Here is a 21,946-nt window from a genome sequence, read left to right as displayed (position 1 = left end):
ATCTATTTTTAGGAGCCCTGGTGGTGTAGTGTTTAAGAGCTTGGCTGCTAACCAAAAGGTTGACAGTTCAAATCTACCAGCTGCTCCTTAGAAACTCTATGGAGCAGTTCTACTCTGTCCTATAGGGTTGCTATGAGTCAGAACTGACTCAATGGCACCTAACAACAACATCTATCTTTACATATGCATTAAAATTGTAATCATCATATAAATATTAAATATTTTAATGTTTTGAAATAACTTTGTGTTATACACACTCTTTTTATCCCCATTTCAGAGAGGAAAGAACTAAGGCACAGAGAAATATAGTAACTTGCTTAAGATCGTAGAGCTGGCAGTGGCAGAGCCAGGTTTCTAATGCATGGAATCTGGGCTGCATGCTTAACCTTTACACTCTGCTGCCTCCCATGATTAGTAATCACTTGATGAAAGAAGCAAGAACGGTCCTAAATAGCCTCCTCTTTGTACAGGCATAGTTTGGAGATATTTTGAGCTCATATCCAGACCACTGAAATAAAGTGAATATCGCAATAAAGCAAGTCGCACAAATTTCTTGGTTTCCCAGTGCATATAAAAGTTATGTTTATACTATACTGTAGTCTGTTAAGTGTGCAGTAGCATTATGTCTAAAAAGACAAGGTGTGTACCTTAGTTACAAAATATGTTATTGCTAAAAAAATGCTAACCATGATCTGAGTATTCAACCAGTCTTAATCTTTTTTGCTAGTGGAAGGTGCGGCCTCGATGTTGATGGCTGCTGACTTATGAGGATAGTGGCTGCTGAAGGTTGGAGAGGCTGTAGCAATTTCTTAAAATAAGGCAACAGTGAAGTTAGCCACATTGACTCTTCCTTTCAGAAAGACTTCTCTGTACCATGTAGGCTCACAACAGAAATTCTTTCAAAATTGGAGTTGACCCTCTCAAACCCTATTGCTGCTTTATCAACTAAGTTTATGTCATATTCTAAATCCTTTGTAGTCATTTCAACAATGTTCACAGCCTCTTCACCAGGAGTAGTTTCCATCTCAAGAAATCACTTTCTTAGCTCATCCATGAGAAGGGACTCCTCATCCATTTAAATTTTATTATGAGTTTGTGGCAGTTCAGTCACACCTCCGGCTCCACTTCTAATTCTTTTGGTATTTCCACCACATCTGCATTGCTTCCTCCACTGAAGCCTTTAACCGCTCAAAGTCATCCATAAGGTTTGGAATCAACTTCTTCCAAACTCCTGTTAATGTTGCTATTTTGACCTCCTCCCATGAATCACTAATGTTCCTAATGGCGTCTGGAATGGTGAATTCTTTACAGAAGGTTTTCAATTTACTTTGCCCAGATCCATCAGAGGAATCACTATTTATGGCAGCTGTAACCTTACAAAATGTATTTCTTAAATAATAAGACTTGAAATTTGAAATTACTTCTTGATTTCATGGGCTGCAGAATGAATATTGTGTTAGCAGGCATGAAAACAACAGTAATCTCTTTGTACATCTTCATCAGAACTCTTGGGTGACCAGGTGAACTGTCACTGAGCAGTAACATTTTGAAAGGAATCATTTTTTATCTGAGCAGCAGGTCTCAACAGTTCAGTAAACTATGTTGTAAGCAGACGTGCTGTCATCCAGGCTTTACCGTTCCATTTATAGAGCACAGGCAGAATAGGTTTAGCCTAATTCTTAAGGGCCCTAAGATTTGCAGAATGGTAAATTAGCATCGATCTCAACTTAAAGTCACCAGCTGCATAGCCCCTAACAAGAGAGTCAACCTATCCTTTGAAGCTTTGAAGCCAGGCATTGACTTCTCCTCTTTGGCTATGAAAATTCTCTATGGCGTCTTCTTCCACTCTAAGGCTGTTTTGTCTGCATTGAAAATCTGCTCTTTGGTGCAGCCATCTTCATCAATGACGTCAGCTAGAGCTTCTGGATAACTTGCTGCAGTTTCTACATCAAAACTTTCTGCTTCGCCTTGCACTTTTATGTCATGGAGGGGGCTTCTATTCTTAAACCCATGATCCAACCTCTGCTAGCTTCCAACTTTTCTTCTGCAGCTTCTTCACTTCTCTCAGTCTTCATAGAATTGAAGAGAGTCAGGGTCTTGATCTTGATTTAGGCTTTAGATTAAGGGAATGTTTTGGCTGGTTTGATCTTCTATCCAGACCACTAAACCTTTTTCCATATCAGCAATAAGGCTCTTTTGCTTTCTTATCATTTTTGTGTTCACTGGAGAAGCACTTTTAATTTCCATTAAGAACTTTTCCTTTGCAGTCACAGCTTGGCTAGTTGCTTCGCACAAGAGGCCTTGCTTTTGTCCTATCTTGGCTCTTGACATGCCTTCCTCACTAAGCTTAATCATTCCTAGCTTTTGATTTAAAGTGAGAGACATGGAACTCTTCTTTTCACTTGAACACTTAGAGGTCATTGTAGAGTTATTAACGGGCTTAATTTCAATATTGTTTTTTCTCAAGTATAGGGAGGCCAGAGGAGAGGCAGACAGATAGAGGCAGGGCCGGTTGGTTGGTGGAGCAGACAGAACACACAGAACATTTATCAATTAAGTTCACAGTCTAAATGGGCACCTCCCAAAAATTACAATAGTAACATCAAAGATCACTGATCACAGATCACTGTAACCGATAAAATAATTATGAAAAATTCGAAATATTGCAAGAATTACCAAAATGTGATAAAGAGATATGAAGGGAGCACATGCTGTTGAAAAATGGCACCAATAGATTTGCTTGACACAGGGTTGCCACACACTCTCAATTTGTAAAAAATGCAGTATCTGGAAAGCAATAAAGGGAAGCACAATAAAGTGCTGACCAAGGGGACTGTGGGAGCCCAAGGTAACTTGTTGGTTTCTTTGGACTTGGAATTCTTTGTCCTCAGACTTCTACACGTAAAATAGCCTTCATTTTTTGGAGAATTTAAATCACAGGTCATTGTAAATGGGAGGTTCAAATTCCCAGGAAATTATTTTAGAAGTTGAAATACAGGGAGAATAAGAATCTTGCCCCAAATTCCACAGCTAGTTAGCAATGAAACTGGGGCCATGAAATACACCAAGGAAGTATCATTCAATAACAACCTGCAAAGTCTGTAAAAATGAGATCTGAATAGTCTGATTGTTATGTCCCTATTGCCTTGATAGGGTCACTATGAGTCGGAATCGACTCGATGGCACTGGGTTTTTTGGTTATTGCCTTGATACCGCGGTGCATCATTAATGAAATTATTAGTCAGCACCATTTTAGTAGTATTGTAAAAGTGTTATTTCAGTCAATACTGACTTGTACAAGCTGAAATAAAGATTTTATTAAAAAAACAATGTGTAACATCCTAAAGTAATTGTATGACTGAAATAAATAAGAAATGCCAATGACTAAATGTAGAAGAAATGATTAATTTAGAAACTCACCACTTCTCCCCACATTCCCACCTGCCAAAATTTCCCTGATAAGCAACTAACATTTTTTTTAATAATTTTTATTGAGCTTTAAGTGAACGTTTATGAATCAAGTCAGTCTGTCACACCTTACTCCATACTCCCACTTACTCTCCCCCTAATGAGTCAGCCCTTCCAGTCTCTCCTTTCGTGACAATTTTGCCAGTTTCTAACCCTCTCTACCCTCCTATCTCCCCTCCAGACAGGAGATGCCAACACAGTCTCAAGTGTCCACCTGATACAAGTAGCTCACTCTTCATCAGCATCTCTCTCCTACCCATTGTCCAGTCCCTTCCATGTCTGATGAGTTGTCTTCAGGAATGGTTCCTGTCCTGGGCCAACAGAAGGTTTGGGGACCGTGACCACCGGGATTCCTCTAGTCTCAGTCAGACCATTAAGTCTGGTCTTTTTATGAGAATTTGGGGTCTGCATCCCACTGATCTCCTGCTCCCTCAGGGGTTTTCTGTTGTGCTCCCTGTCAGGGCAGTCATTGGTTGTGGCCGGGCACCATCTAGTTCTTCTGGTCTCAGGATGATGTAAGTCTCTGGTTCCTGTGGCCCTTCCTGTCTCTTGGGCTCATAGTTATCATGTGACCTTGGTGTTCTTCATTCTCCTTTGATCCAGGTGGGCTGAAACCAATTGATGTATCTTAGATGGTCGCTTGTTAGCATTTAAGACCCCAGATGCCACATTTCAAAGTGAGATGCAGAATGTTTTCATAATAGAATTATTTTGCCAATTGACTTAGAAGTCCCCTTAAGCCATAGTCCCCAGACCCCTGCTCTTGCTCCGTGGACCTTTGAAGCATTCAGTTTATCCCAGAAACTTCTTTGCTTTTGGTCCAGTCCAGTTGAGCTGACCTTCTGTGTATTGAGTATTGTCCTTCCCTTCACCTAAAGTAGTTCTTATCTACTAACTAATCAGTAACTAACCCTCTCCCACCCTCCCTCCCTCCCCCCTCGTAACCACAAAAGTATGTGTTCTTCTCAGTTTATACTATTTCTCAAGATCTTATAATAGTGGTCTTATACAATATTTGTCCTTTTGCCTCTGACTAATTTCGCCCAGCATAATGCCTTCCAGGTTCCTCCATGTCATGAAATGTTTCAGAGATTCATCACTGTTCTTTATCGATGCATAGTATTCCACTGTGTGAATATACCATAATTTATTTAACCATTCATCTGTTGATGGACACCTTGGTTTCTTCCAGATTTTTGCTATTGTAAACAGAGCTGCGATAAACATGGGCATGCATATATATGTTCATGTGAAGGCTCTTATTTCTCTAGGGTATATTCTGAGGAGTGGGATTTCTGAGTTGTATGGTAGTTCTATTTCTAACTTCTTAAGAAAACGCCAGATAGATTTCCAAAGTGCTTGTACCATTTTACATTCCCACCAGCAGTGTATAAGAGTTCCAATCTCTCCATAGCCTCTCCAACATTTATTATTTTGTGTTTTTTGGATTAATGCCAGCCTTGTTGGAGTGAGATGGAATCTCATCGTAGTTTTAATTTGCATTTCTCTAATGGCTAATGATCGAGAGCATTTTCTCATGTATCTGTTAGCCGCCTGAATATCTTCTTTAAGTGAAGTGTGTGTTCATATCCTTTGCCCACTTCTTGACTGGGTTGTTTGTCTTGTTGTAGTTGAGTTTTAACAGAATTATATAGATTTTAGAGATCAGGCGCTGGTCGGAGATGTCATAGCTGAAAATTCATTCCCAGTCTGTAGGTGGTCTTTTTACTCTTTTGGTGAAGTCTTTAGATGAGCATAGGTGTTTGATTTTTAGGAGCTCCCAGTTATCTGGTTTCTCTTGGTCATTTTTGATAATGTTTTATATTCTGTTTATGCCTTGTATTAGGGCTCCTAAGGTTGTCCCTATTTTTTCTTCCATGATCTTTATTGTTTTAGTCTTTATGTTTAGGTCTTTGATCCACTTGGACTTAGTTTTTGTGCATGGTGTGAGGTATGGGTCCTGTTTCATTTTTTTTGCAAATGGATATCCAGTTATGCCAGCACCATTTGTTAAAAAGACTATCTTTTCCTGACACTGGGCCTTTGTCAAATATCAGCTGCTCATATATGGATGGATTTATATCTGGGTTCTCAATTCTCTTCCATTGGTCTATGCGCCTGTTGTTGTGCCAGTATCAGGCTGTTTTGACTACTGTGGCTGTATAATATGTTCTAAAATCAGGTAGAGTGAGGCCTCCCACTTTCTTCTTCTTTTTCAGTAATGCTTTACTTATCCGAGGCTTTTTTCCCTTCCATATGAAGTTGGTGATTTGTTTCTCCATCACATTAAAAAATGTCATTGGAATTTGGATTGGAAGTACATTGTATGTATAGATGGCTTTTGGTAGAAGAGACATTTTTACTATGTTAAGTCTTCCTATCCATGAGCAAGGTATGTTTTTCAACTTAAGTGGGTCCTTTTTAGTTTCTTGCAGTAGTACTTTGTAGTTTTCTTTATATAGGTCTTTTACATCTTTGGTAAGATTTATTCCTAAGTATTTTATCTTCTTGGGGGCTACTGTGAATGGTATTGATTTGGTTATTTCCTCTTCGATGTTCTTTTTGTTGATGTAGAGGAATCCAAGTGATTTTTGTATGTTTATCTTATAACCTGAGACTCTGCCAAACTCTTCTATTACTTTCAGTGGTTTTCTGTAGGATTCGTTAGGGTTTTCTATGTATAAGATCATGTCATCTGCAAATAGAGATAATTTTACTTCCTCCTTGCCAATCCGGATGCCCTTTATTTCTTTGTCTAGCCTAATTGCTCTGGCTAGGACCTCTAGCACAATGTTGAATAAGAGCAGTGATAAAGGGCATCCATGTCTGGTTCCCATTCTCGAGGGAAATGCTTTCAGGCTCTCTCCATTTAGAGTGATGCTGGCTGTTGGCTTTGTATAGATGCCCTTTATTATGTTAAGGAATTTTCCTTCAATTCCTATTTTGCTGAGAGTTTTTATCATAAATGGGTGTTGGACTTGGTCAAATGCATTTTCTGCATCAATTGATAAGATCATGTGGTTTTTGTCTTTTGTTTTATTTATATTGTAGATTACATTAATGGTTTTTCTAATATTAAACCAGCCTTGCATATACCTGGTATAAATCCCACTTGGTCATGGTGGATTATTTTTTTTGATATGTTGTTGAATTCTATTGGCTAGAATTTTGTTGAGGATTTTTGCATCTATGTTCATGAGGGATTTAGGTCTGTAACTTTCTTTTTTTATGATGTCTTTACCTGGTTTTGGTATCAGGGAAATGGTGGCTTCATAGAATGAGTTAGGCAGTATTCCGTCATTTTCTATGCTTTGAAATACCTTAGTAGTAGTGGTGTTAACTCTTCTCTGAAAGTTTGGTAGAACTCTGCAGTAAAGCCATCCGGGCCAGGGCTTTTTTTTTTGTTGGGAGTTTTCTGATTACCGTTTCAATCTCTTTTTTTGTTATGGGTCTATTTAGTTTTTCTACTTCTGATTGTGTTAGTTTAGGTAGGTAGTGTTTTTCCAGGAATTCATCCATTTCTTCTAGGTTTGCAAATTTGTTAGAGTATAATTTTTCATAATAATCTGATATGATTCTTTTAATTTCAGTTGGGTCTGTTGTGATGTGGCCCATCTTGTTTCTTATTCGGGTTATTTGTTTCCTTTCCTGTATTTCTTTAGTCAGTCTGGCCAATGGTTTATCAATTTTGTTAATTTTTTCAAAGAACCAGCTTTTGGCTTTGTTAATTCTTTTAATTGTTTTTCTGCTCTCTAATTCGTTTAGTTCAGCTCTAATTTTTATTATTTGTTTTCTTCTGGTGCCTGATGAATTCTTTTGTTGCTCACTTTCTATTTGTTCAAGTTGTAGGGACAGTTCTTTGATTTTGGCTCTTTCTTCTTTTTGTATGTGTGCATTTATTGATGTAAATTGGCCTCTGAGCACTGCTTTTGCTGTGTCCCAGAGGTTTTGGTAGGAAGTATTTTCATTCTCATTGCATTCTATGAATTTCTTTATTCCCTCCTTAATGTCTTCTATAACCCAGTCTTTTTTGAGCAGGGTATTGTTCATTTTCCAAGTATTTGATTTCTTTTCCCTAATTTTTCTGTTATTGATTTCCATTTTTATGGCCTTGTGGTCTGAGAAGATGCTTTGTAATATTTCAGTGTTTTGAATTCTGCAAAGATTTGTTTTATGACCTAATATGTGGTCTATTCTAGAGAATGTTCCATGTGTGCTAGAAAAAAAAGTATACTTTGCAGCAGTTGAGTGGAGAGTTCTGTGTAAGTCAATGAGGTCAAGTTGGTTGATTGTAGTAATTAGGTCTTCTGTGTCTCTATTGAGCTTCTTACTGGATGTCCTGTCCTTCTCCGAAAGTGGTGTGTTGAAGTCTCCTACTATAATTGTGGAGGTGTCTATCTCACTTTTCAGTTCTGTTAAAATTTGTTTTATGTATCTTGCAGCCCTGTCATTGGGTGCATAAATATTTAATATGGTTATATCTTCCTGATCAATTGTTCCTTTTATCATTATGTTGTGTCCTTCTTTATCCTTTGTGGTAGATTTAACTTTAAAGTCTATTTTGTCAGAAATTAATATTGCTACTCCTGCTCTTTTTTGCTTATTGTTTGCTTGATATATTTTTTTCCATCCTTTGAGTTTTAGTTTGTTTGTGTCTCTAAGTCTAAGGTGTGTCTCTTGTAGGCAGCATATAGACGGATCATGTTTCTTTATCCAGTCTGAGACTCTCTGTCTCTTTATTGGTGCATTTTGTCCATTTACATTCAGTGTAATTATAGATAAGTATGTGTTTATGTGTTTAGTGCTATCATTTTGATGCCTCTTTATGTGTGTTGTTGACAATTTCATTTTTCCATTTACTTTTTTGTGCTGAGACGTTTTTCTCTGTAAATTGTGTGTTCCTCATTTTCATAGTATTCGGCTTTATGTTTGCTGAGTCGTTACTTTTTTCTTGGTTTTTATTTTGAGTTATGGAGTTGTTATACCTCTTTGTGGTTACCTTAATATTTACCCCTATTTTTCTAAGTAAAAACCTAACATGTATTGTCCTATATCGCCTTGTATCCCTGTCCTTATGGCAGTTCTATGCCACCTGTGTTTAGTCCCTCTTCTTGATTATTGTGATCTTTTACATATTGACTTCAATGATTCCCTGTTTCGAGGGTTTTTTTTTTTTTTTTAATTAATCTTAATTTGTTTTTGTGATTTCCCTATTCGAGTTGATATCAGGATGCTCTGTTCTGTGACCTTGTGTTGTGCTGGTATCTGATATTATTGGTTTTCTGACCAAACAATTTCCTTTAGTATTTCTTGTAGCTTTGGTTTGGTTTTTGCAAATTCTCTAAACTTGTGTTTATCTGTAAATATCTTAATTCCACCTTCATATTTCAGAGAGAGTTTTGCTGGATATATGATCCTTGGCTGGCAATTTTTCTCCTTCAGTGCTCTGTATATGTCATCCCATTGCCTTCTTGCCTGCACGGTTTCTGCTGAGTAGTCTGAACTTATTCTTATTGATTTTCCCTTATAGGAGACACTTCTTTTATCCCTGGCTGCTTTTAAAATTTTCTCTTTATCTTTGGTTTTGGCAAGTTTGATGATAATATGTCTTGGTGATTTTCTTTTTGGATTAATCTTATATGGGGTTCGATAAGGATCTTGGGTAGATATCCTTTCGTCTTGCATGATGTCAGGGAAGTTTTCTGCCAACAGATCTTCAACTGTTCTCTCTGTGTTTTCTGTCCTCCCTCCCTGTTCTGGGACTCCAATCACATGCAGGTTATTGTTCTTGATAGAGTCCCACATGATTCTTAGTGTTTCTTCATTTTTTAAATTCTTTTATCTGATTTTTTTCAGCTATATTGGTGTTAATTCCCTGGTCCTCCAGATGTTCCAGTCTGCATTCTAATTTCTCGAGTCTGCTCCTCTGACTTCCTATTGCGTTGTCTAATTCTGTAATTTTATTGTTAATCTTTTGGATGTCTACATGCTGTCTCTCTATGGATTCTTGCAGCTTATTAATTTTTCCACTATGTTCTTGAATAATCTTTTTGAGTTCTTCAACTTCTTTATCAGTGTGTTCCTTGGCTTTTTCTGTAGATTGCCTTATTTCATTTCTGAGGTCATCCCTGATGTAAATTAGTTTTTTATATTCTGTATCTGGCAATTCCAGGATCGTATCTTCATTTTGGAAAGATTTTGATTCTTTGGTTTCGGGAGTTGTAGAAGTAGTCATGGTCTGCGTGTTTATGTGGTTTGATATCAACTGCTATCTCTGAGCCATCACTAAGATATTGTAGTGATTTATTCTATATTTGCTCACTGAGTCTTATCTTGTTTTGTTTTCTTTCAATATACGTGGATGGGCTACTAGATTGTGCTGTCTTGATTGTTGTAGCCCTTGACTCACTTATGTCCTATTACCAGCTGGTCTGGGTTGTTACCAGATATATAAGCCTGAGTCCATTCACTATTCTTGAGTAGAATCTGATTTTGGGGCATCAAGTGTGTGATTGCAGACTGTCACGTATCCACCTAGAGAAGTAGTGGTGATAGTTGTGTGCACCAGATTCTAGTAGCTGCTGGGGTTCACACTCCAGGGGGGGCAGAATGCTGACAGGTTTCCTCCAAGTGTCAGTGAGGTAGGTGTGTCTCTATTCCTAAAGCACCTTGGTGGGTGGGCTCTGCAGCTGTACCTTAGGCCCCCAATGCAAGTACCTCTACAGATTGGTAGGTGTCACCCTCCTTAGACCCCCTAAGGCAGGAGGCTAGGTGGTCTGAGGGGAGCTTCAGCCCTCAGTTCCCTTTTGTGGGTCAGTGAGGGCTCTGTTGAATAGGCAGAGATATCAGACCTGGGAAACTTGTCTTTCCAGTAAATCCACTAAAACAATTGCAGTCAGATCTCTATCAGAAATGCCTTTGCATTATAATAGCCACCTTGTTCCCTGTAGGGATGAAAGTCCAAGGCTGTGGATCACATATGCTTGGCTGGAGCTGGTTCTGTGTTTTTAGTCCAATTAGGGAAAGATTTTTGGTCCCTGGGTTTTTTGTAGTTGCTTCTCTCAGGCCAAGAGAATGGGTTAGGAAAAGACCAAAAAAAAAAAAAAAAAGGAAAAGAAAAAAGAAAAACCGAAAAGCAGTTCACTCTCTGGCTCAGGAAATTCCAATGTTAATGAAGCTGCCTGGGAAGGGGAGGGGAGGGTTCAGATAAATAGGAGAGAGTACCACCCCGGAATATAGACAAAGTTACTTATCTTGCTTGGGATGACTGTCTTACCTGAGATTCCTGAAGGGCGCGTCGACTGTGTGCACTGGCTGGGTAGAGATTGTCCCCAATGGTCAGGCCCACGTCCCGTGCTTGCGCTGTCTCAGGAGCCGCAGTTAGTTCCTCCGCTCCCAGTCCAAAGCTCAGTGCCAAGGTTCCCCGGCTGGGATGCTGTACTCCCGGCTCCAAAACCAGTCGCTGCCTCCCGGTGACTTTTCCTCCTGTCATCCGCATCGCTGCGATGCCTGCATGTACTGGCTGGGCTTCCCCTGAGGTCAGTTCAGGGGGCTAGGGTTGCACCCCATGTTTGCGCCGTCTCAGGACGCTGTGCTCAGCTTTCCTGCACCCAGTTCAAAGCCCGGTGCCAAGGTTTCCTGACTGGGACGCTAACTCCAGGCTCTGAAAACAGTTGCTGCTTCCCTGTAGTTGTTTGTTCTCAGTCTCTGTCACTCAGGTCAACTCTTTAAATCTGCATTTGTTGGTCAGGGTTCGTAGATTGTCATGTATGTGATCGATTCACTTGTTTTTCCGAGTCTTTGTTGCAAGAGGGATCCAAGGTAGCGTCTACCTAGTCAGCCATCTTGGCCCCGCCTCAACTAACGTATTTTTTTAAAGGCTCCAAGTCACACTACCTTTAAACCACAAAAACTGCTCATTGTAAATTTTCAACTTCTCACTATCTACCATATGTTACAGAGTTTTTACCAAGATGATAATGCTTTTTTTGTATGTCACATAGTATTTTGAAAATAATATAGCCTAGTAAGAGTTTTGAATGAGAAATTCAAATGTCACATAGAAATTAATATCATTATTTTCTAGATTCCCCCACAAGATTCTTGGTCTAATTATTCCTGTCCAGTATTATAGCTAAAAAACACACACAAGAAAAAGCATTTTGAATAAAGTTGAAGGCTACTTAGCTTTTATTGTATAGCAGAAGAAATAAATTTAGATGGCCTCAAGTCTACTGCCCTTGTTTGTCTCCATCCCTTTCCTTTTTCCTCTGTCACACTGGAAACCCTGGTGACGAAGTGATTAAGAGCTACGGCTGCTAACCAAAAGGCAGGCAGCTCAGATCTACTAGTTGCTCCTTGGAAACTCTATGTGACAGTTCTACTCTGTCCTGTGGGGTCACCATGATTCGGAATCAACGTGATGGCAACAAGTTTGGTTTTGGTTTAAGTCCACTGCCCGCATTTGTCTCCAGCCCTTTCCCTTTTCTTCTGTCAGTTTAATGGGATTTATGCAATGAAATGTATTGATACAGGTATTTGACACCAAGCAAAGCTTCATACCTGGCACATGGAAAGAGATCAACTACACAAGATTTATTTCACTGAAACGGTATAAGGCAGGTCTACTCTGTCCTATAGGGTCACTATGAGCTGGAATTGACTTGACAGCAACAGGTTTTATGGGTTTTTATTGACCGTTGGTTAGCAATGGAAAGCTCCTTAACCACTTGGTACATTAATCACTCTATGCAATAATAATAAAAAATAATCAAAATAATTATTTTTATCTCTCTAGGAATTGAAGTAGAATCTTACAAGTCTCGTTAAGAAATCTAAATATGAAACTCGATATAGAGTGCTTTCTTGATGGCAGAATACATTTGCTCTCCAATCTCTGCTTTGTTACTAAACTATCACCACCAGTTGCCATTGAATCAATTCGGACTCATGGCGGCCCCGTGTGTGTCAGAATAGAACTGCACTCCACAGGGTTTTCAATGGTTGATTTTTTGGAAGTAGGTCTCTGGGTCTGTCGTCCCAGGTACCTCTGTGTGAGCTTGAACCACCAACCTTTCAGTTAGCGGTGCTTCCCTAATTTAAAGCACAGATTACAGGGCAGCACTCCTAGATTTTCTGATTTAGCTGGTCAGGGGTTGAACCTGAGAATTTGCATGTCTAAGCAGTTCCCAGGTCGCTCTGATACTGCTTGGAGAAAGGCTGCGGTAAGGATGCTACAGTCTCAGAACTGCTTTCTTCAGGGAGAGCATTTCACAAGTGGTAAATATATTTGGCAACTTGGCTAACTGCCTGCCCTTGAAAGTGAACTATAAACATCGCTTTTCTATTACGTTTAAGTGTTTTAATTTTCATATTTGTAACAATGATGTTTGTTGTGGTGATGCGGTATATATCTATTACAATACGAGGCCTGCGACAACTAAATATCTTCCTTATTCTAGGAAAGCTAACGCTGTTATATTTAGATATGAGTTCTATGTTTGTTTGCTTTCCTTGTCATACCAGGTCTGACTTATGAATTTGTACTGATTTTTTATATGCCTGCACTCTGATAAGTAAGCTGCCTTAGACTATACATCAATAAGTCACTTTAACTTTACAAAGCAGCAATAGCTTGTTTTCTTCCCCTTTTTCTACAGAACAGTGTAATATTTTCACACTATGTGGCTCCCAATGTACTATTTTCCACGGCTAAGCAGAATTAATTCAAATGCAGATCATTAGTTAAAGAAGCTTTTTATTCAAACACAACTTGCTTTGTAAAATTTACTCCCTTTAACACATTCAGTTAGAACTATATGCTAATTTAGACTTCTCCTTCGCTTGGTTTCTTTCCTCATTCTCTTCTCCCTTCTAACACTGTCAGTAGATGTATTTGAGCACATGCTTGTGCTTCTACTTGACGCACACACACACGCAGACACACACATATCAATTTCTCTTTCTCTCACACACTCAATGTATCTATACACAGATGCACCCACACCATTTTTAAATCATCCTAATGATATGGGTGTATTTACATAGCACTTGTGGTGATAAAATAGCCCAACAATGGACTCAAACATCCTGGATAACCTAGGATCAGGCAACATTTAGGTTTGTTGTACCTAAGGTCACCGTGAATCAGAGTCAACTTAATAGCAGCTATCTATCCATCTCTGCGGAAAGCCTGGTGGCTTAGTGGTTAAGTGCTACAACTGCTAACTAAAGAGTTAGCAGTTCGAATCCATCAGGCTCTCCTAGGAAACTCTATGGGGGCAGTTCTACTCTGTCCTGTAGGGTCACTATGAGTCGGAATCAACTTGACGGCACTGGGTTTGGTTTTGGCTTTTTTTCTATCTCTGTAGTTATAAATATCCTATACTGGAAAACGGCCAAATATTTACAAGGGAGATGAAGCTTAGGATTGCCTCTACACTGCACACAGGTGAGCCGAATGAGGCCTAGCATTTCCTCTATCCCACACACAGGCAGTGGCCACGAGGCATAGGATCTCTCCACACCACACACAGGCAATGGTCAGGAGGCATAGGATATCTCTATACCACACAGGTAATCCCCACAAGGAATAGGATCCTTCTATACTGCATATAGGTGATGGGCTCCAGGCATAGCATTTCCTCTACACCACACACAGAAGATCTGCAGGGAGAATGGGATCGCCTCTGCACTGCACACAGGTGATCTGCATGGCTTAGCTTCTGCTGTTTCTTTGTGTTCAATTTGTAGGCATGAAGAATATCAATCAGGCAATGGCAGCCCCTCTTAAATACCATAAACACAATAGCATGCATTCAACCTCTCTTTTCCAAAGCAAGTATTATTAACGGTTGTTAGGGATTGGATTACGTCCCCCCAAAATATGTGTTATAAATCCTAACCCCTATACTGACGGATGTAATCCCATTTGGGAACAGAGTTTTCTTTGTTATATTAATGAGGCCACACCAGTGTACGGAGACCCTGGTTTCGTAGTGGTTAAGTGCTACCACTGTTCACCAAAGGGTCAGCAGTTCAAATCTGCCAGGTGCTCCTTCGAAACTCTGTGGGGCGGTTCTACTCTGTCCTACAGGGTCGCTATGAGTCAGAGCTGACTCCACGGCACTGGGTTTGGTTTTGGGTTTTTGGTATCAGTGTACGGTGTGTTTTAAGCCAATCACCTTTGAGATATAAAAAGAGTAGATTAGGCCTAGAGGGGGGGGAAAAAAAAACCTTGCTGTAGAGTCTATCCCAACTCATAGCGACCACGTAGGAAGGAAGTACGAATTGAGACAAAGATATACCCTATGTACAGATGGGTAAGAAGTGCCATAGAAGCTGAGACAAGAATTTTCCTCCAGAGTGGACAACTCCCCTGGAGTTGATGCCCTAAATTCAGACTTCTAGCCTCCTAAACTGTGAGAAAATAAATTTCTGTTCCTTAAAGCCACCAACTCATGCTATTTCTGTTATAGCAGCACAAGATACCTAAAACAATGGCGATTTTATGTCTACTTTTTTTTTAACCTTCTCAAAAATGATCATTTTAATGTCAATTGTCAATAAAGTGATTTTTAGAATTATTAAGGAAGCAAGTTAGAGAATACTATTATATACTAAACATCAGTTACAAAATTGCCTTTTTTTGTTTGAATTCACAGGAACCTAGGGTCATAACTTTTGGAAAAATTTCCTTAGGGGAAGCTATAGAGTGAGTCACCGATTTTTCAGATGAGGAAACTGAATTTCAGAGTGTCTAAACAATATGTTCTGGACACATCTGTTTTGGCAGAAAGCCTAGATTACAACAGAGGTGCTGTGATTTCTGAAACTGTGTTCTTTCTATTACCCATGCTATGAGCTTAACTCCAAAAAGAATGGTGAGCAATAGAAATTACCTGACTTTTATGTTGGAAAACAATATAAAAATATTCCCTTTTCTTTATGCCTAGCTTCCACTCCCTACCGCTCTTGTCTTTACACTTAGAGTATTAATAGTAGAAAACTTAAAAAGAGCTGTTAGAGTCACTGGCTTTCAGAAAGGTGAGAATGCTATGCACCAATGTTTTTTAAGAGATTATGCTATGTTCAACATGTCCCAAAAGTCACCAAATCATACTAATAAATAAAGACACCCATAGGTCACAACCCTTGTCAATCCAAGAGTTATCTACCTTGTCAAATATGTTTAAAAGGTTCACCACATTATACTAGGTACTGAACTCTTAGAAATGTAATGTTCTTGCTGGATAATGTATGTGTGAACAAATAGAGCTTCTCTGTTGTTTTAAAAACCAGTCCATAAGATAGCACCATGACACACTTTCTTAAAAGTACAAAGTGAAACTAAAAACCAGACAATCAAATCAGGCTAGAAATGGAAAGCTTCAGGTTCAGCATGCACTTAGGTGAATGGCGTGATTTGATGCAGTGTCACAAAAACTTAATCATAGTGAAATTAGGCCTAGAGCCTGACAAATAGCCACTCACCAGCAACGCCAACACTAGTAAGGCAGAAAAAAATAAAAGTTTTAGAGGGCTTCTTATCTGAGATTGAATGCTTCCATTTCTATGATATTGGTCTTTTCACCTTGTTTAATCACTACTGGGATCTTTTAAATTGGTCTCTTCTTAAGTACTTGAAATCTTAGAATAGTAGCACTGCAAGGGATATTTGAGTGCATATAGATCGATTTCCACTTCATAGGTGAGGAGAGCCAAGGCCCAGAGGAAAGCATGACTTTGAAAGGTCTTGCAGTGATTCCTAGGAGAACTGGGAGTGGAATTTCTGCAGCTGACTTGCAGACCATTATACCACAATTAGTTGGTCAAGATAAATGGAATTGCTGGTGTTTAGGGCTCTATGGTTATCCTTTCTTTGTTTCTTCCTCTGAACCACTCTGACATTCACTATTCACAGTTAAATACCTTGAGTCCCATACCCAGGGGTGTTAGATTGCTCTATAACTTTCAACTCAGTTGACGCTTTACCTTATTTATATAGCAGAAGCTCAAAAAGAAAATTCTTTTAATAATTAAAAAAAAATCAGGAAACCGATTGTTCAGTTTGGAGTGTTAAAGAAAGTGAATAAATTATTATCTATAAAAAGCTGCTACCTACTGGGTTAACACAAAGGGTGAACTTTGTAGGAGTCTATAATTAAAAGCTATATTCTCACTTAGTATTTAAATTAGGGAGCCAGGAGTCCTGCTTTTTGAAAAGATTAAAATAATAACAATAATACTAAACTTCTATTCTGTCCAACTTTATTCCTTCTTGCAGAAAATCACTGACATCACATTTTCAAGTCACTAACAGCCCTGGGGATTTTGCCACACTGTGAAGTAAAGGGTGGGAAAGGAATTAGCAATGATCTAAATGTTAACATCTGAGTTCAGAGAAAAATGGGCACAGCCAGTAGCTGGGGAAATGTATTTCTTTAATTGAGAAAAGGTTATCAGGCAAACTCTGACATTTTAAAGAGGTAAGGACAAATTCACATGTGAGTTTTTATCATCAGCCATCACAATAGAAGAAAAACAGGAGAAAAAAAGTATAGACTTACAGTGAGAAAACATGGATTTAAATTATCAGTTTGTCTTTACTATCAGGGTGACTTTAGGTAAGTTATTAAACTTCTCTGGGATTCAGTGTTCTCATCTATAAAACAGAGGCAATACTACCCACTTTCCGTGCCTACTCCCCCGTACACGTATGTGGGGTTATTATGGTTATCAAAAATGATAATAAATGTGAAAATGCTTGAATAAAATATGACGTGATGGTTAAAAATGTACTTTAAATTCTATGTGTAGGACATATGAATGATATGAACACATACCTGGATATTGCAGATGACGTATTCTGAATATCTCTACCCTGTACTCTGAGCGTACTTGTATACTAACTACTGGAAGACTGCCTATCAGCTATGACCAAACAGCACAGCACATTTTGATCAGAAAAAGGACGACAGTCCTTTCAGCAATTGATGTAAGTGCTTTATGAAATACATAAGTCTAAAAAAAAAAAAAAAGCTATCATGAAAATATCTATGATTTGAATCATTTTTTTTTTGGCTCCTATCAATTTTTAAAATATATTCCAAAGAGGGAAAAATTGGCTCTGGAATCTAATGAAAAGCAGACAGAAGGAAAAGCATGGAAACAGGTATAAGACTTCCTCTATTTTGCAGTGAGCTCTGGCTGTTTCAGCACAGACAAGGCTCCGGGGATGAGACAAGGGTCACTGTGGTTGACTCCCAGGCAGTCCTGGGCAGAGCTGAATCAACACCAGGAGCCAGTGCAGGTGCGTGACGTCGTCCTGGGACTGGAAGTTCCTTCTTCAAGCCTATCCACAGCCTGTGATTTCATAGCAGATAAAAAGGCAAGGTGAGAACAGCTCACCCTGTTCATGCTGACACTGATGCTTAAACAACATCAGGAGACAACGACGAAACGAATGGCATATGTTCCCAGGAGAGTCTAGTGTGTCAGCAAAGGTGCCCACTGACGCTGTGAACGTGAGTCTTCAAAAACATTTATTGGTTTTATTCTCCAATTTTCTTGTAATTATAGTGAAGTTCTATATATCTTTTTTTTTTTCTAAATGAAGTCCAATTGCATAATAGAAGTTGCATACTTTAACTGAAATGTTAAAAAGACCCTCAACATATTTTTAGCATGTCCAGATTCTGAATGGTTATCTAAACAAAAGTATGTTTCCCCTGGATTCATTCTCAAAAAGTATGGGAGGGTGTTTTGAAAATCTGAGTCAGGAAAGACCTTTGGAGAATACATTGTTAGTCCACTTTGCTAGAATTCCCAGCTAACATTATGTGTCTCCAGACTCTTGGATCATTTTCAAATGAATTTTTCCTCCTCTCAGATTACCAGGTAGGATCCGAACCAGGCATCTTAGAACGCTTTACACCAGTGACTGGATCTGGAACATTCTGTAGAGTTGGTGGAGATAACTTTTCAACATAGAGTCAAGTAATGATTCCCAAACACTACTCCATAGGTCTGTGCCAGGTGGTACTTTCGAATCACCTGGGGACAGTTTTAGAAAGTACAGAATTCTGGGCTCTACACCCATAAATTATGTTTCAGTAAGTCTGAAGTAGGGCCCTAGAGTTTATAATTTTTCCAAATACAGTGTTGTTTAGAAATTGATAGGATAAGTTTTGCTGGATTGCATTGGGCCCTTCAATGGACATGAGTCTAAGAGGCATAAATTAGTTGATAGAGATAAGAAAAAAAAAAACAAACAAGAACATATGACTGAATTAAAATAGTTATACTCTCAAGAATTATCAGTTATAGCTATAGGGTGTTATACAGATGAGTCCTAATAAGTTTTGAACTTTAATGCTTCATAAAAACATAAGTTCAGTTTAAATCAACAGTATTATAGAGTATTTGTCATATTTATGCCCTTACACCTATTCGTATTTAGGGCTTCATTTAGACCTTAATGAGAAATTCAGTCCCTATATTTCAGTCCATAACAGAATGAAGAGTATTTCAATTTGTCATTTTTTTTCTTGAGGCCTTTAATATGCAATCCTGAAACAATTGTTACATTCAACTTCAGTTTAGAATTAAAGGAGATCAAAATTTCAAGAGACTGTTCTGTTTTGTTTATTCACCCGTACATTTATCAGCATTTATTGAGTATCTACTATATGCCAGGCACTAGACAAATGAACAGCATTTCATGAGTTGCTTCTTTTTTTAATGTAGAAGGTTACAAAATCAGCTCATCTTAATGAAAAAGGTAGTTATTGCTTTAAAATGGAGCAATTTTTAAATTGATTTTAAATAAATTTCAATTGATTACACAGTGTAATCAATTAAAATTTAGGGAAGGAGAAAATAGGGAAAAAAAGATTATCAAAATGAAAAAATACAAATTACATCACTTATTTTGAAATGCCAACAGTATAAGGGCAAACTATCACTCAAAACAGTCTTTACTTATATTTCAAAATCAAGAGTTTGAATTGTTGATTAAATAACATACTGTAAATGGGCTTGAAATTTATTCTTTTTTTTTTTTAAGCCTTGGATGCAGGCTTCACTGCACTTTCATTACTTGCTAATCATCTGTGATATTTTATTTTGTTGGTTTCAGACAGAGCACTCTTGATTGTGGATGCATTTAAAAAAATCAGAAAAAGGTTTGTAAGCAATTACTATGCAGAGATCTTGAGACATTATAGACCCAGATCCAAAGAAATAGCCATGTTCTTAATTTAAAGTGTGAAAATCCATATTAAAAAAAAATTTTTTTTAATCCATAGCAATTACAGGCAGTCCTATAACAAAGAATACAGGGTGAGTTTACCTAGTTATTTAACCTCCAGAGCCTTGTTTCCTTATCTATTCAGTGGTAATAACATGTTCTATAATTCCAAAAATCTGAAGAAGTTTAAACAGTTTAGAAAGATTTTTTATTGCTTCAAAATCAAAACTCATTTGGCAGCAAAACTGGACCTGAACTGGTAAGAAGTATTTTATGGTTTTCACTTATGTTATTATATATGTTTTTGTTTTTGTAGCAGAAATATTAATATGTTTGATTATTCCCAAATTATTGTATATATTTAATGGAATTAAAATGAGAATCAAAAAAGGATTATTCTTTGTACTTAATAAGATGGTTATAAAATGTATATATGAAAGCAAAAGGCTCAAATAGCCAAAACACTTCTGGAGACAAAGAGACAGTATAGGCATAGTGATAAAAAGAAAGGTCTCTAGAGCCAGCCTTCCTGAAATGCAATCCCGTCTATGTCACTAACTCACTATATGGTCCTGGGAAGCTATTTGACCTCTGTATGTCTCAGTTTCCTCATTTGGAAAATCAGAAAAATTAAAGCACCTATACAATTGAACTTTTTTTAATATAAATGAATACTAGTAAGTGGCTTAGCATAATGCCCAACACAAGTTCCATATGTGTTGATGGAAAAAAATAAAAAGAATATGAAGGGAGGAATTTGTCTACATGACTAGTTTTAATTAAGGCCTCTAATATTGATGTAGAAAGAGAGCAAATCATCTAAAGCAACAGAGAGCCAAAAAAAGACTGATGCATAGATCAAGCTTTGATATATGACTGAGGTGCCAAGGAAATCACTGATGAAAAGAAGAAATATTCAATAAATAGAGATCAAAAATGGATTATTAATAAGAATAAGAAATAATCGATTTGGATGTCTACCTCACAAAATATAGCAAAATTCAACTTAGGTGGGTAAAGAACTTCAAAAATCTAACCTTTAAAAGTTTTAGAAGGAAATATAGGTATAATATTTCTGATCTTGTTTCAGAGAGATATCATAAACAAGACCTCTAAAGCACTAAACAAAAATATTTTTGAATAATCAGATGACATGAAAATTAAGAAGGCTTTTTTCTTACAATACACAGTAAAGAGAATGAATAGCGTATGATACGTTATTTGCAATTCATGGGGTCGCCATTAGTTAGAATTTACTCAACGACGACCAACAATAACATAGTCACCAAATAACTATGCTCAAGTATTTATAAAGTACTTCTATAAATTAAAATACATAGAAAAGTAGCGATAGATAGGCAAAAGCATGAACAGATATGTCACAAAAGAGAAAATATATCTAAGCAATAAACATGTTTTTTTCAGTAAGGTATAGCTTCAGCCATTGCTTTTATGTAGATGTCATCAAAAAGAATAACTCGGATTTGTTGAGTTTTACAGATTACAAACCACTTCATTGATATTTTTTAACCAGAAGAACAACCCCAACACACAGGACATCAGGACACCTACTTTTAATCTTCAGCTTTAACAATGAATAAAAATATTGTTATTAAATATGGTGGTGAAATTCTGCCTTTTACCGAGAACTCAAGAATACAAAGTCACACTTAGCTTCGGTTTGCTAATAATGTCTCTAAATCCAGAGATGAGTGCAGGGAGCCTTACTCCTTCTTATTTGAAAATGGATGTTTTTCCATTTTTGCATACATCACCTATGTTAGTGAGAAAGGAATAGCCTGAAATTCCCTAAAGTAGATGAACAGCTTCTTTGGAAAGAAAATGACGAATTCATGACACAGTTAATCCCCAGGCTTTTTACCTGTTTCTGTGAGTTTAAAGGCCTTTAACATTTACAATAACTATTTTTGCTAGGAATCTGTACAAATTATCCAAAATCCTGCGCTTTTAAATCAAATACAGAGGGAGCAATATTAAAACTTTCTTGGACAAACCTTTAAGGATAAACAAATTAACTAAAAACCACAATAAATAATGGTCGTTATAGCTAAAAATTGTTGATACATTCATTTCTTAGGTCTCATATCAAATACAGACTTTACTGAGATTTTCTCTTATGGCTACATTCAGCACACAGGTTTCCCTCATGTTTATATTTAAGTTACTGTGACAGTGATGGGTTTGGTTTTCGGTTTCTTGTTCCAAGAC

The sequence above is a fragment of the Loxodonta africana genome, chromosome 20, assembly GCF_030014295.1.
Source record: "Loxodonta africana isolate mLoxAfr1 chromosome 20, mLoxAfr1.hap2, whole genome shotgun sequence".
Taxonomy (NCBI): Eukaryota; Metazoa; Chordata; class Mammalia; order Proboscidea; family Elephantidae; genus Loxodonta; species Loxodonta africana.
Note: the sequence above shows the minus strand (reverse complement) of the source record.